The following is a 12054-nucleotide window of genomic DNA, read 5'->3' on the forward strand; positions in this document are numbered from 1 at the left end:
AATACTGAAACAAATGATTGATAATTATAAAAACGTACAAAGAGAGAAAGGAGGAAACATAGCTGCAAAACAAAGTTCACAAAGTAGTACCATCAATGAGAATAAATGACATCAAATAAGCAGCAAATGATATCTTCACACTGGATTATACTTCCCTGCCCCAACCTACACTTTTCCTTTTTCTTCCCCTCCCCTCCCCTTTCTTCCCGTCCCCTCCCCTTTCTTCCCCTCCCCTTACTTCCCGTCCCCTCCCCTTTCTTCCCCTCCCCTCCCCTTTCCTCCCCTCCCCTCCCCTTTCCTCCCCTCCCCTTTCCTCCCCTTCCTTCCCTTCTTCCCTCCTTCCCTTACCCTTCCTTCCTTCCCTCCTTCCTTTTTCCTCCCTCCCTCCCTTCCTTCCTTCCTCTCCTTCCTCTCCTTCCTCTCCTTCCTTCCTTCCTTCCTTCCTTCCTTCCTTCCTTCCTTCCTTCCTTCCTTCCTTCCTTCTTTTTTCTTTTTGTAGAAGGTACTCATTCTTGTCATCTGGTTTAGAATCTTGTAAATTGTGGAGTAAAGTGTCCAGAGCGAAACAGAACAAGACATATAGAAGTACAAGAGCAACTGCACCTTTGAATTCCTCAGAAGCACAAAGCAGATGTATAAGTTTTGATGGAACTTTACAATGCCGCATTGCCGATCAATCTAATCTTATGAGAGCATCTCAGAAGTCAGGGGCAAGGTCTCCAGCTAAGCTAACACTCCACTACTGCAGGACTTCATTCAGCACCTGAAGGAAAGATCTGCCAGCTATAAATAAGATAGGAAGGAAGTTAATACAAATTTAGCTTTACCATATTGGGAAATACTACCTGTACTGGCTGGTTTTGTGTGTCAACTTCACACAAGCTGGAGTTATCACAGAGAAAGGAGTTTCCCTTGAGGAAATGCCTCTATGAGCTCCAGCTGTAAGACATTTTCTTAATTAGTGATCAAAGATGGGAGGGCCCATTGTGGGTGGTGCCATCCCTGGGCTGATATTTTTGGGTTCTATAAGAAAGCAAGTTGAGCTCTCTGCTCCTCCCTGTTCCAGAGACAGCTGCATCTTCTTGTGCAGTGCCAGCCTCATCCCGTAGACAAAATGGTGAAGGTCAGTGTGAACAGATTTGGCCGTATTGGGCGCCTAGTAATCAGGGCTGCCATCTGTTCTCCACTTGGCAAAGTGGAGATAGTTGCCATCAATGACCTTTCATTGACCTCAACTACATGGTCTACATGTTCCAGTATGACTCCACCCACGGCAAATTCAACGGCACAGTCAAGGCTGAGAATGGGAAGCTTGTCATCAACGGGAAGCCTATTACCATCTTCCAGGAGTGAGATCCTGCTAACATCAAATGGGGCTGAGGCCGGTGCTGAGTATGTCGTGGAGTCTACTGGTGTCTTCACCACCATGGAGAAGGCCGGGGCCCACTTGAAGGGTGGAGCCAAAAGGGTCATCATCTCCGCCCCTTCTGCCGATGCCCCCATGTTTGTATTGGGTGTGAACCACGAGAAATATGACAACTCACTCAAGATTGTCAGAAATGCATCCTGCACCACCAACTCCTTAGCCCCCCTGGCAAGGTCATCCATGACAACTTTGGCATTATGGAAGGGCTCATGACCACGGTCTGTGCCATCACTGCCACTCAGAAGACTGTGGATGGCCCCTCTGGAAAGCTGTGGTGTGATAGCTGTGGGGCTGCCTAGAACATCATTGCTGTATCCACTGGTGCTGCCAAGGCTGTGGGCAAAGTCATCCCAGAGCTGAACGGGAAGCTCACTGGCATGGCCTTCCGTGTTCCTATCCCCAGTGTATCAGTTGTGGATCTAAATGCCTCCTGGAGAAACCTGCCAAGTATGATGACATCAAGAAGATGGTGAAGCAGGCATCTGAGGGCCAACTGAAGGGCATCCTGGGCTACACTGAGGACCAGGTTGTCTCCTATGACTTTAAATGTAACTCCCAGTCTTCCACCTTTGATGCTGGGTCTGGCATTGTTCTCAATGACAACTGTGTAAAGCTCATTTCTTGGTACGAAAATGAATAAGGCTACAGCAACAGGGTGGTAGACCTCATAGCTTATATGGTCTCAAGGGAGTAAGAAACCCTGGACCACCCACCCCAGCAAGGACACTGAGAGCAAGAGAGAGGCCCTTGGTTGCTGAGGAGTTTCTATCCTAACTCGGCCCCCAACACTGAGCATCTCCCTCACAATTTTAATCCCAGACCCTCATAATAACAGAAGGGACCTAGGGAGCCCTCCCTACTCTCTTGAATACCATCAATAAAGTTTGATGCACCCACCAAAAAGAAAGAGAGAAAGAGAGAAAGAAAGAGAGAAAGAAAGAAAGAAAGAAAGAAAGAAAGAAAGAAAGAAAGAAAGAAAGGAAGAAAGAAAGCGGAGTGAGCCAGGGAAAGCAAGCATCCCTCCATGGCCTCTGCATCAGCTCCTGCTTCCTAACCTGTTTAGAGTTCCAGTCCTGACTTCCTTTGGTGATGAACAGCAATGTGGAAGTATAAGCTAAATAAACCCTTTCCTCCTAAACTTGCTTCTTGGTCATGGATGTTTTTGTACAGGAATACAAACCCTGACTAAGACACTACCTGATGATAGAAACTTCCCAGGAAAAGTAAATGATGCTATTTATAGAGCTACAGTCAAGCAAAGAAGCAGCAGCAGAGGAAAGAGGGAAGGAGGAAGAAAAGAATGTATGATGGAATAAAGGAAAGAATTAGAAGGAAAAAGGAAGAAATGAAAAAAGAAAGAAGAAAACAGCACGGAGAAAGAATTTTGCAAAGTATTATTCAATGTCTAGAAAGTGAGTCCTTGTGAATTATGTTATGAAATAATATAATAAACTAAAAAAAAAAGCCTAAAAACCAAGATGGTTAAAATGAATTAGAATTAACACGTTAAAAGGATATTTTGGAAATCAGAAAATGATTCGAAGACACAGTGCTGTGTAAATGGTAAGTAAATTGTGATGTCCAAACCAACAAGAGATAAAATATATTATAATAAAACGAGTAAGGCTGGGATGATCATCATGAATGCAGAAGGAAGAGCGAACTTTGGTGATTTTATTTCTGCTGATGGTGTGGGGTAAAACAAGCACTAACCAGATCTGAGTGCTGAAAAAGCCTATGATTCTGAGACAAAGCTTTGCTTTTGTCTTTATTTTCTTTTTGGTTTTGAGATAGGGTCTCACTATGTAGCTCACCGTGTTGTCCTGAAACTCACCATGTAGACCAGGGTGGCTTCCAACTTACAAGGTATCCTCCTGTCTCTGCTTCTCAAGTGCTGGAATAAAAGGCATGCACCACCTTGCATGGCCTGAGTAAAAATTTTAAAATCGTTTCCTCATGACTTCTTAGAACATGTGCAGCATACCAAGAAAGGATCCAGACACTCTAGGGGCTGAGGACTGAAGCCAGGATGTGCTGTTTGAGCACTCTACCAACTGAGCTATATCTCCAGCTGAGGACAATTAAAAAAAAAAAATCCACATTTAAGATCCACTACACTTAAATTACAAATAATTTTAAAAAAAGAAAGAAAAAAGAAAAATGAAAACATTTGTGAAGGTTAGATGGTATTTTTAGAGAAAAAAATTATCCAAATCCCATTTCTTTTTTGTTTGTATGTTTTTGTTTTTGTTTTATTTTGTTTTGTTTTGAGACCTGGCTTATCTGTGTAGCTTTGGCTTTCCTGGATCCTAACTCTCATTTCTTGCTTTGCTGGTGAGAAATACCTTTTTTTCCTTTCCCCAAATAGTTGGAAAAGCACAAGAAACATCCATCCTGTATATCCTATTCCTGAATAAAATTTCTTGGGAGTGGGTTCTATTGGAAAGGTTCTACTTTGATTAACATCTATCCTGGATACTTTCATGTCAACTTAACATAAGCTAAAATGTCATCAGAAAGGAGGGATCCTCTACTAAGGAAAAAATCCCATAGATCTGTCTCATGTAAGCTACGCTCTAGGGCTTTTTTCTTAATTAATGATTAATAAGGGATGCTACCTCATGGTTGGTGGGGCCCACCTGTTAAGAAAGCAAGTTTAGCAAGCCCTGGGAGGAAAAGCCAGTATGCAGCACACATTCATGGCCTCTGCATCAGTTCCTGCTCAGTTTGAGTGCCTGCCCTGACTTCCTTTGATGTTAAACAGTGATAGGGAAAACCTTTCTTCCTCAAGTTGCTTTAGTTATGCTTCTTGACAGCAACAGTAACCCTAAGACAACAGCTGGAAGTTTTTTTTTTTTTTGTTTGTTTGTTTTGTTTTGCTTTGCTTTGTTATTTTGTTTTTTTCCCCTATGAAATGTAAGGATACTTTGAACCTGTAAGCCAGCCCTAATTGAACATCGTCCTTTATAAGAGTTGCCTTGGTCATGGTGTCTCTTCACACCAATGGGAACCCTGACTAAGACATCTGTACAAGTATCCTGGTTTAGTTTTAGTCCCATTACCATCATGGCAGAAAGCACAACGGCATCCAGGAAGACATGGAGGAGCTATTCTAATATTTAAAGCCTTTTCAATTTTATATAGTAATAATGTTTAGTGTGTGCATGGGTATATACAATGTGTGTGTGTGTGTGTGTGTGTATGTGTGTGTGTGTGTGAGTGTGTGTGTGTAATAGGCGACGCAGGACACATGTGGAGCTTGTTGTCTTCTACATTTTGATTGGTTCAGAGATGAAAGTCATATCAGCAGGCCTGCATGTGCATTGATGCCAAAGGTTAGTTCCTTAGCATCTGTTCACCTTGATTTTCAAGATAGAATCTCTCACCAGAACCTGGGGGTTATAGGCTCGACTAGGCTATCTGCTGAGAAGTCCCCAGAGACCCCTCATTTCCACCTCCCCAGCAGGAGAATTAAAAAGGGTGTTACCATGCCCGACTGTTTGCATGAGTACTGAGATTTGAACTCAGGTCCTGAGGGTTCTGCAGCAAGCACTCTGCTGACTGTGTGATATCCCTCCCTCTCTTTAGATTTCACAGTAGAATGCTATAGGATGTTTTGAAATCATTGAATGAAACCCAGCACAAACATTTTTAAAGAATATTATTTATTTCACATTTTTTTTTCTTTTTGGTTTAGGCTAAGCAGCAACAAACTGAGCACGTATTTATTTATCACTGTTTTTAATGGCAGGAGCAAATCAAGCATAGTTTTGTATTTGGGATGGAATGCTGTTACACATTAATGTTAGAGCATTTTATATAATATTATCAATCAGCATTAAAATTATTATCATACTGTCACATTTTTATGTCTTTTAAAATATCAAAGTAGCCACTGCGTATTACTTTCATCAGTGGGAAGATTTTTGACAAAGAAAATGAACTTAAATCTTAACATAAGCTTAATGGCTCATTTAGACCTGTATTTCAGAAATTACTCAATAGAAAATACAGATAAGACAAGTGAATTATTCAACCTGAGCTTTTAGATGTTTTGTGTATGACATACTAATGAGGCTAGGGACATTCCTGCGTTTGCATGCATTTATGACTGTGAGTTTTTAAAAAATATAAGTATAATAAATAGAATAGATATGCTTTAAACCTTTAAACTTAAAAAGCAGATAAAAAGAGAAAAGAAAATAAAGCTTTATACAAAAAGCTACAGTTGAGTTCAGTTTCATATCTCTAAAGATAAGTAAAACTAAAAATACAGTAGATTATTAAATTGTAATCCTTTCCCCACTGTTTTAGGGGCACACAATTAAAACTTGAGTGTGATAGCTAATGGACAGCTAAGGCATTTGTGGAACAAGAAGAAAATGGCTTGTTAACCATTGTTAAACACTCTATTTTCCCCAAGATTGGACATGTGTTTCTGGAGGAGAAGGACAGTTTTTATGTTTGGGCAGCTGCTTATCACTTGGACCATAATCATGTAGTTCAAGGAAGAAACTGTGGACCTGATGTATTTTCTCTGTTATGATGGTTGAGCTAAATAAAACAGATGAAGCTGTTCTTTCTTCCTCAAGCTTTAAAACCAGAGATGTCAACTCTAGAATTTCCCATGATAGAACTGCTCCCTCTGGAACTGAAGAACTCATGGCATCTTCTCCTCTGCTGCAGAGATACCATTGCCCTACCATTTGAACATAAATGAAGGAAGAGAAGGGACCTGGGCACAGCCAGGAAGCAGGAGGTGGGCTAGTTTCATGTTAGTTGGACTGGATGCCAATAACTTAATTTTGAGATAACCAAGTGTATTTAGTTTTCCTTCTTACATCCATTTCAGAATAGGAATAAAAAAATTACCTTTAGGAACAGACAATTTGTGTTTATAGATTGCTGCATATATAATTAATAATGAATCATAGTGATGAATAATAAACGACATTGACATTCACTATCATGTACAGACATTTCTTGAAAATCACTGGCCTTTGAATTTCACGTATGTCATTGTCAGTGAGCTATCCCCTGATAACTGAAAAATAAAGGCTCCTTTTCTAATGTTAGTCAACTTGTAGCCTCCTCCTTGTAGTAACATACGTCCATTTCTTTATTAAACACAGATGTAAAGTGAGACCAGCAATTTAAGGCAGTTCCTAGAACAGTGCTCAGTTCGTCAGGTTTTCTTAGAAGGGAGGTCGGCATTGAAGTGGGCTTGGAACCACGTGGACATAGGCAACACCTACAATCCCAACATACAGGAAGTCCAGGGGGAGGATCTCCAACTTGAGGCCGACTGGATTTTTATTGTGAGATCGCGTTCCAAACAAAACCACAAGCTAAGTGTAATGGTGCAAGCATGGTGGTACACACCTTTTTCCTTTGCCCTGAGAAGGCAGAGGCAGGTAGGTAGATCTCTTTGTGTTTGAGGCCATTGATCTACATAGCAAATTCCAGAACATCCAGGGCTCCATAGAGAGACTTTGTCTCAAAAAGCAAACAGGCAGCAGGGAGGATGCAGAGGCAGGAGGAGGCAGAGGCAGAGGCAGGGGGATCGCCGTGAGTTCGAGGTCGAAGCGAGCAAACAAACCAAGTTCACATTTCCCAAAAACCTACAAAGAAAACAAGTCTTTCTCTCTCTCTCTCTCTCTCTCTCTCTCTCTCTCTCTCTCTCTCTCTCTCTCTTTGTTACTGCAGCACTTTTATTTCTTTACACAATGACGTGTTGCTGGGGCCTAATGTTCTCATTGAACAGTAGAAAACCAAAATTTGTCATTTCTTAAAGAATTGAGTACAAAAAACCTTACATCAATTAAAAGGATGAATACATTTACAGGTGTCGATGCAAACGTTCCCACCTCAAGGCGAGTAACAACCGATGGCGGTCAGGAGGGAAGAAACCAGAACGCAAACTGGGTCCTAAGGCTCGGACTTTCCCACCCTGTTAGACTGGCAAGAAGGAGTGGTAACTGGTTCAGGAACCCTTGCCAGCCTCGGGAAATCCTGGAAGTCTGCTGTTGGTTAATACCTTGCACAGATCACTCCGTGGTGCTCACAGAGATCCACCAGGCTGGGGCTTTCTCGTCCACAGCGTGCTTTCCCCAGGCCCCAAGTGACCGAGCCACATGAACTAAGGACTAAATCAAGATATGCACAGGGTATTAAACATATATCAAGGGAGCAGTTAACTTGAATACAAGGTCAAAACTCAGCAACAAGTTCTACGTTCCAGTGCTGATATCAGATACAAGCTTCAAGGACAAATTTCTTTTCAAAGGCTTATTCCAGTTTCATGAGGCTAGCATGAGGTGTGTACATTTGCCAGGGCAAATCGATACTTCAATATCAGCTCATGCAGCAGATGCCTGGCACCTGCTCAGTCCATCTAGAAGCATTTGCGATGGACGCTGGTGGGGCCTGACTCATCATACTCCTGCTTGTTGATCCACATCTGCTGGAAGGTGGACAGTGAGGCCAGAATGGAGCCACCGATCCAGACTGAGTACTTGCGCTCAGGGGGAGTAATGATCTTAATCTTCATCGTGCTGGGTGCTAGGGCTGTGATCTCCTTCTGCATCCTGTCAGCAATGCCTGGGTACATGGTGGTACCACCAGACAGCACTGTATTGGCATACAGGTCTTTGCGGATATCCACATCACACTTCATGATGGAGTTGAAGGTGGTCTCATGGATACCACAGGACTCCATGCCCAGGAAGGAAGGCTGGAAGAGTGCCTCCGGACACCGGAACCGCTCATTGCCGATGGTGATCACCTGCCCGTCGGGCAGCTCATAACTCTTCTCCAAGGAGGACGATGATGCAGCAGTAGCCATTTCTTGCTCAAAATCCAGGGCAACATAGCACAACTTCTCCTTTATGTAATGAACAATTTCCCTCTCAGCAGTGGTGGTAAAGCTGTAGCCCCATTCAGTCAGGATCTTCATGAGGTAGTCTGTCAGGTCCCCGCCAGCCAGGTCCAGACGCAAAATGGCGTGGGGAAGGGCGTAGCCCTCATAGATGGGCACTGTGTGTGTGACCCCATCACCAGAGTCCATGACAATGCCAGTGGTGCGCCCAGATGCATACAAGGACAGCACCGCCTGAATGGCCACGTACATGCCTGGGGTATTGAAGGTTTCAAACATTATCTGCGTCATCTTCTCTCTGTTAGCTTTGGGGTTCAGGGGGGCCTCGGTCAGAAGCACCGGGTGCTCCTCAGGAGCCACACGCAGCTCATTGTAGAAGGTGTGGTGCCAGATCTTCTCCATGTCGTCCCAGTTGGTGACAATGCCGTGTTCGATAGGGTACTTTAGAGTCAGGATACCCCTCTTGCTCTGGGCTTCGTCACCCACGTACGAGTCTTTCTGGCCCATGCCCACCATGACGCCCGGTGTCGGGGGCGCCCTACGATGGAAGGGAACACGGCCCTAGGGGCGTCGTTGCCAGCAAAGCCGGCTTTGCACATGCCGGAGCCATTGTCAATGACGAGTGAAGCCGGCGGCGGAGTGTGAGCAAAACAAGTCTCTTAAGTAACTTGAAATTACCATTTTTAGTTATTGTGAAAACCAAAATGTTCATGAAGAAAACTGGAGTATTCAAAGTGGATGAGGAAGAAATGAAAAGAATGTTTCATGTCACTAAGTACAGTAGGAAGTAGCTTTCGAGTAGTGTCATTTGATCTGTGCTTTGAAGGGCACTTTTGCAAGGAAGTGGAAGTAATTTCACAAGGAAAACAAAGGCTGAAAAGCAATGTTCACAATGTCAGGGCTGGGGAGAGAGGAACCAGACGAGAGCCGACATCGTCCTTTAGGACCATGGAGGATAGTAAGAGATGAGATTTTCTAAGTGTTCTTTTCTTATTAATACCAAGACTAAAAGCCACAGCAGAGTATATATGTACTGGAAGGAGCCATGGAGAGACTATACTACTTTCTTCAAAAAATTTATATGTTTATATAATTTACTAGTGTTTTAACCTTTGTAAAGCTAAAATCTAGGCTTCCTGTTTGTTTGTTTGTTTGTTTGTTTGTTTTTGCTTTAATCATCAAGATTCTCCTTTCAAATGAAAATTTCTTTTTAACCATTTAATAGATAAAACCAAAACCATAATCCTGGAACAGAGGGGAACTCATCTCTGAGTTCATCGACAGTGAGGATTAATACTGGGGTACACGTGGTTATGGTTTTCAATGATGAATAAGTTAGACGATGCCAAGATTGTAGAAGTGTTGAGTGGGAGAATGTTGCAAGGAGGACGTCTGGTGAGAGCCCACAGGGGTGGCTTGGTAAGTAAGGCTGCTGGGCCTTTGTGCTTTGCTAGGCATCGAGATTCCAGGAGAGTGAGAGGCAGCCCAGTGCTGTGGACTCTCTTCTCTCCAGCCGCCCAGGCTCCCACTGAGGATCTGCATGTTCAACGTTTTCGCTCATTCCAGACTTACCGTGCTAAGGAGTAATAGCTGTGACTCAGGCTTTGCAGCCCTTTAGTCTCTGAGTGAGTTTGTCTTTTCTCACTATCACTTATTTCCGACTCCGACGGAAGGAAGGCTGCCTAAGGTTAAAGGTTATCAGAAGAATTGGGACTCCAATTTAGCCTCTTGAGATTTTAATTGTTCAGTGTCCTATGTAAAAAGAGCTGTTTCCTAGGTCATAAGTAATTTGTGGTATATTCTAGAGAAATTAAACAACATCCTCACTGAGAATAGAGCGTATTTTATTTTATGTACTTTTAACTAAATGTATGATCATTTACAATGTTTGTGGTTTTGATCTCAACTTCTGCAGTTTTGCGTTTGTGATAGTGGTAAGGTCACTTTCTGAATTCTGACACCGTCTTTTACTAAAATGGTGAGCTAATTTCTGTTTTGGTTCCTGTAGCCACAGTCCCACACTTAACTAGCTGGGGTCTTTTAAAGCTCTGCTGTTCAGAACTGAAGCCCCAGGCTCAACCTTCACTGGCGTCATCTAAGATAAATCCTGATGCACAGGATCCGGCCTGAATTCACAGACTGAGGCGCCCATATTTGTAGCAAGCATGAAAAGTGATTTTTATTCACATAGGTTTTAAAAACCCGAAATCATCATTCGCTTGAAAGAAGTTCTCTTCCTACTTCCTCTTCAAACTCAATGGTGTACTTAGTTATGATGAGTCTTTTCCCTAGCTCACATAGTCTTAGCATCACCTTACTTTGTAAAAAGATAAGCTGATACGTATTAGTACATTCCTGTCCTCTTTTCTAGGGTTACAGTCGATTCATAGCCAAGCCCAACCGTTTTCACTCTAACAGGTATATGCATATAGCTATTATATAACAATGTTATCATTATTATGTCAGTATGTAGAGGGAGGGACAGAGATGATGGATACTATGTGTGCATATAGAGGGAGGGGTATGAATTACTTTTATTAATTGTGTTAAAGTGGGAGAGCTCAAGGTAGCAGCCTTAGTTATAGAGCATAACTACGTAATAATGATATACCATATCAATTGTAAGTTTGATTTTTGGCATACACATTGAATGTGTGTATTTTAGGAATATTAATCCAACATGAAGATATTGGGGACAAATAGCCCAGAAGGATGATCTTAATGTTCTTGCAGAAGTAGGACTGTCCATGGGAAAAACTAGGACTGATATTAAGCACAGACTTTAATAGAAAACTTCTTGGATATGATGTGTTGTTCCTAATAATAATAATAATAATCATAATAATGATAATAATAATAAAATTTCCTTTTATTCAATTCATTTTATGTATATGAATGCTCTGTTTTCATGAATATCAGAAGAGAGGATCAAATTCCATTACAGATGGTTGTGAACCACCATGTGGTTGCTGGGAATTGAACTCAGGACCTCTGGAAGAACAGTCAGTGCTCTTAACTGCTGAGTCATCTCTCCACCCCATATATATTTTTCTTAAGGAGGAGTTTTTATGATTTCTATTGTGGCCAAAGGTTCTATTACTATTATTATTATGTTAATGCCACCCTTTCTAGGTGGATTTTTAGATACCTCTGTGCTTTGGAGAAGGTCTTCCATATCAATAGCTGACATTATTCTAATGCTAGCTAATGTTTCTCTCAGTGATAAGTTCCTTATTTTACATAATTGAAGAAAGTCAACTGATTCAAAGGACCAAGACAAGTCATTATAAAATATTTACTTTATTCATGAAAAAATATTAATTTGGTTTTAGAGATATTTTGTGGCATGTTAAAGGTCTAAGCATGACGAATTCTGTTATTAGGAAGATATGAGAAGCACATATCTGGAACAAGTTACTTTAATGTACTGCACTTTAAAGTAAGCAGAATTACTTTTGAAGGACTTTGGGAATTATTAAGAAAAATATCTTTCATGTTTTTACTGCACGCTTTAAGAAACCTGATTCTCTGACCTAGAAATCATAAATAGTCTGTAAATTCATGAGAAAATGGTTTTACTCTTGAAGCAGAGACAAGCCTATCAACGATGAGTTCATGACACCATCTTCTGCCTTCATGATACTTTAGGGGAGCAAATAAACACATTTCACAGTGGTTGGATTTAAACTGCTTTTCTACTTATTTCTATTAGAAAATTTAGGTAAAAGGCACAAGATTAAAATGGAGGGCG

General features: G+C 41.7%; 2 pseudogenes; one reads left to right on the plus strand and one right to left on the minus strand.

Moving 5' to 3' along the window:
* On the plus strand, positions 1097-2323 carry Gm9061 (predicted gene 9061; annotated as a pseudogene).
* Gm16385 (predicted gene 16385) lies at positions 7123-8949 on the minus strand (annotated as a pseudogene).

The sequence above is a fragment of the Mus musculus genome, chromosome 16, assembly GCF_000001635.26.
Source record: "Mus musculus strain C57BL/6J chromosome 16, GRCm38.p6 C57BL/6J".
NCBI lineage: Eukaryota > Metazoa > Chordata > Mammalia > Rodentia > Muridae > Mus > Mus musculus.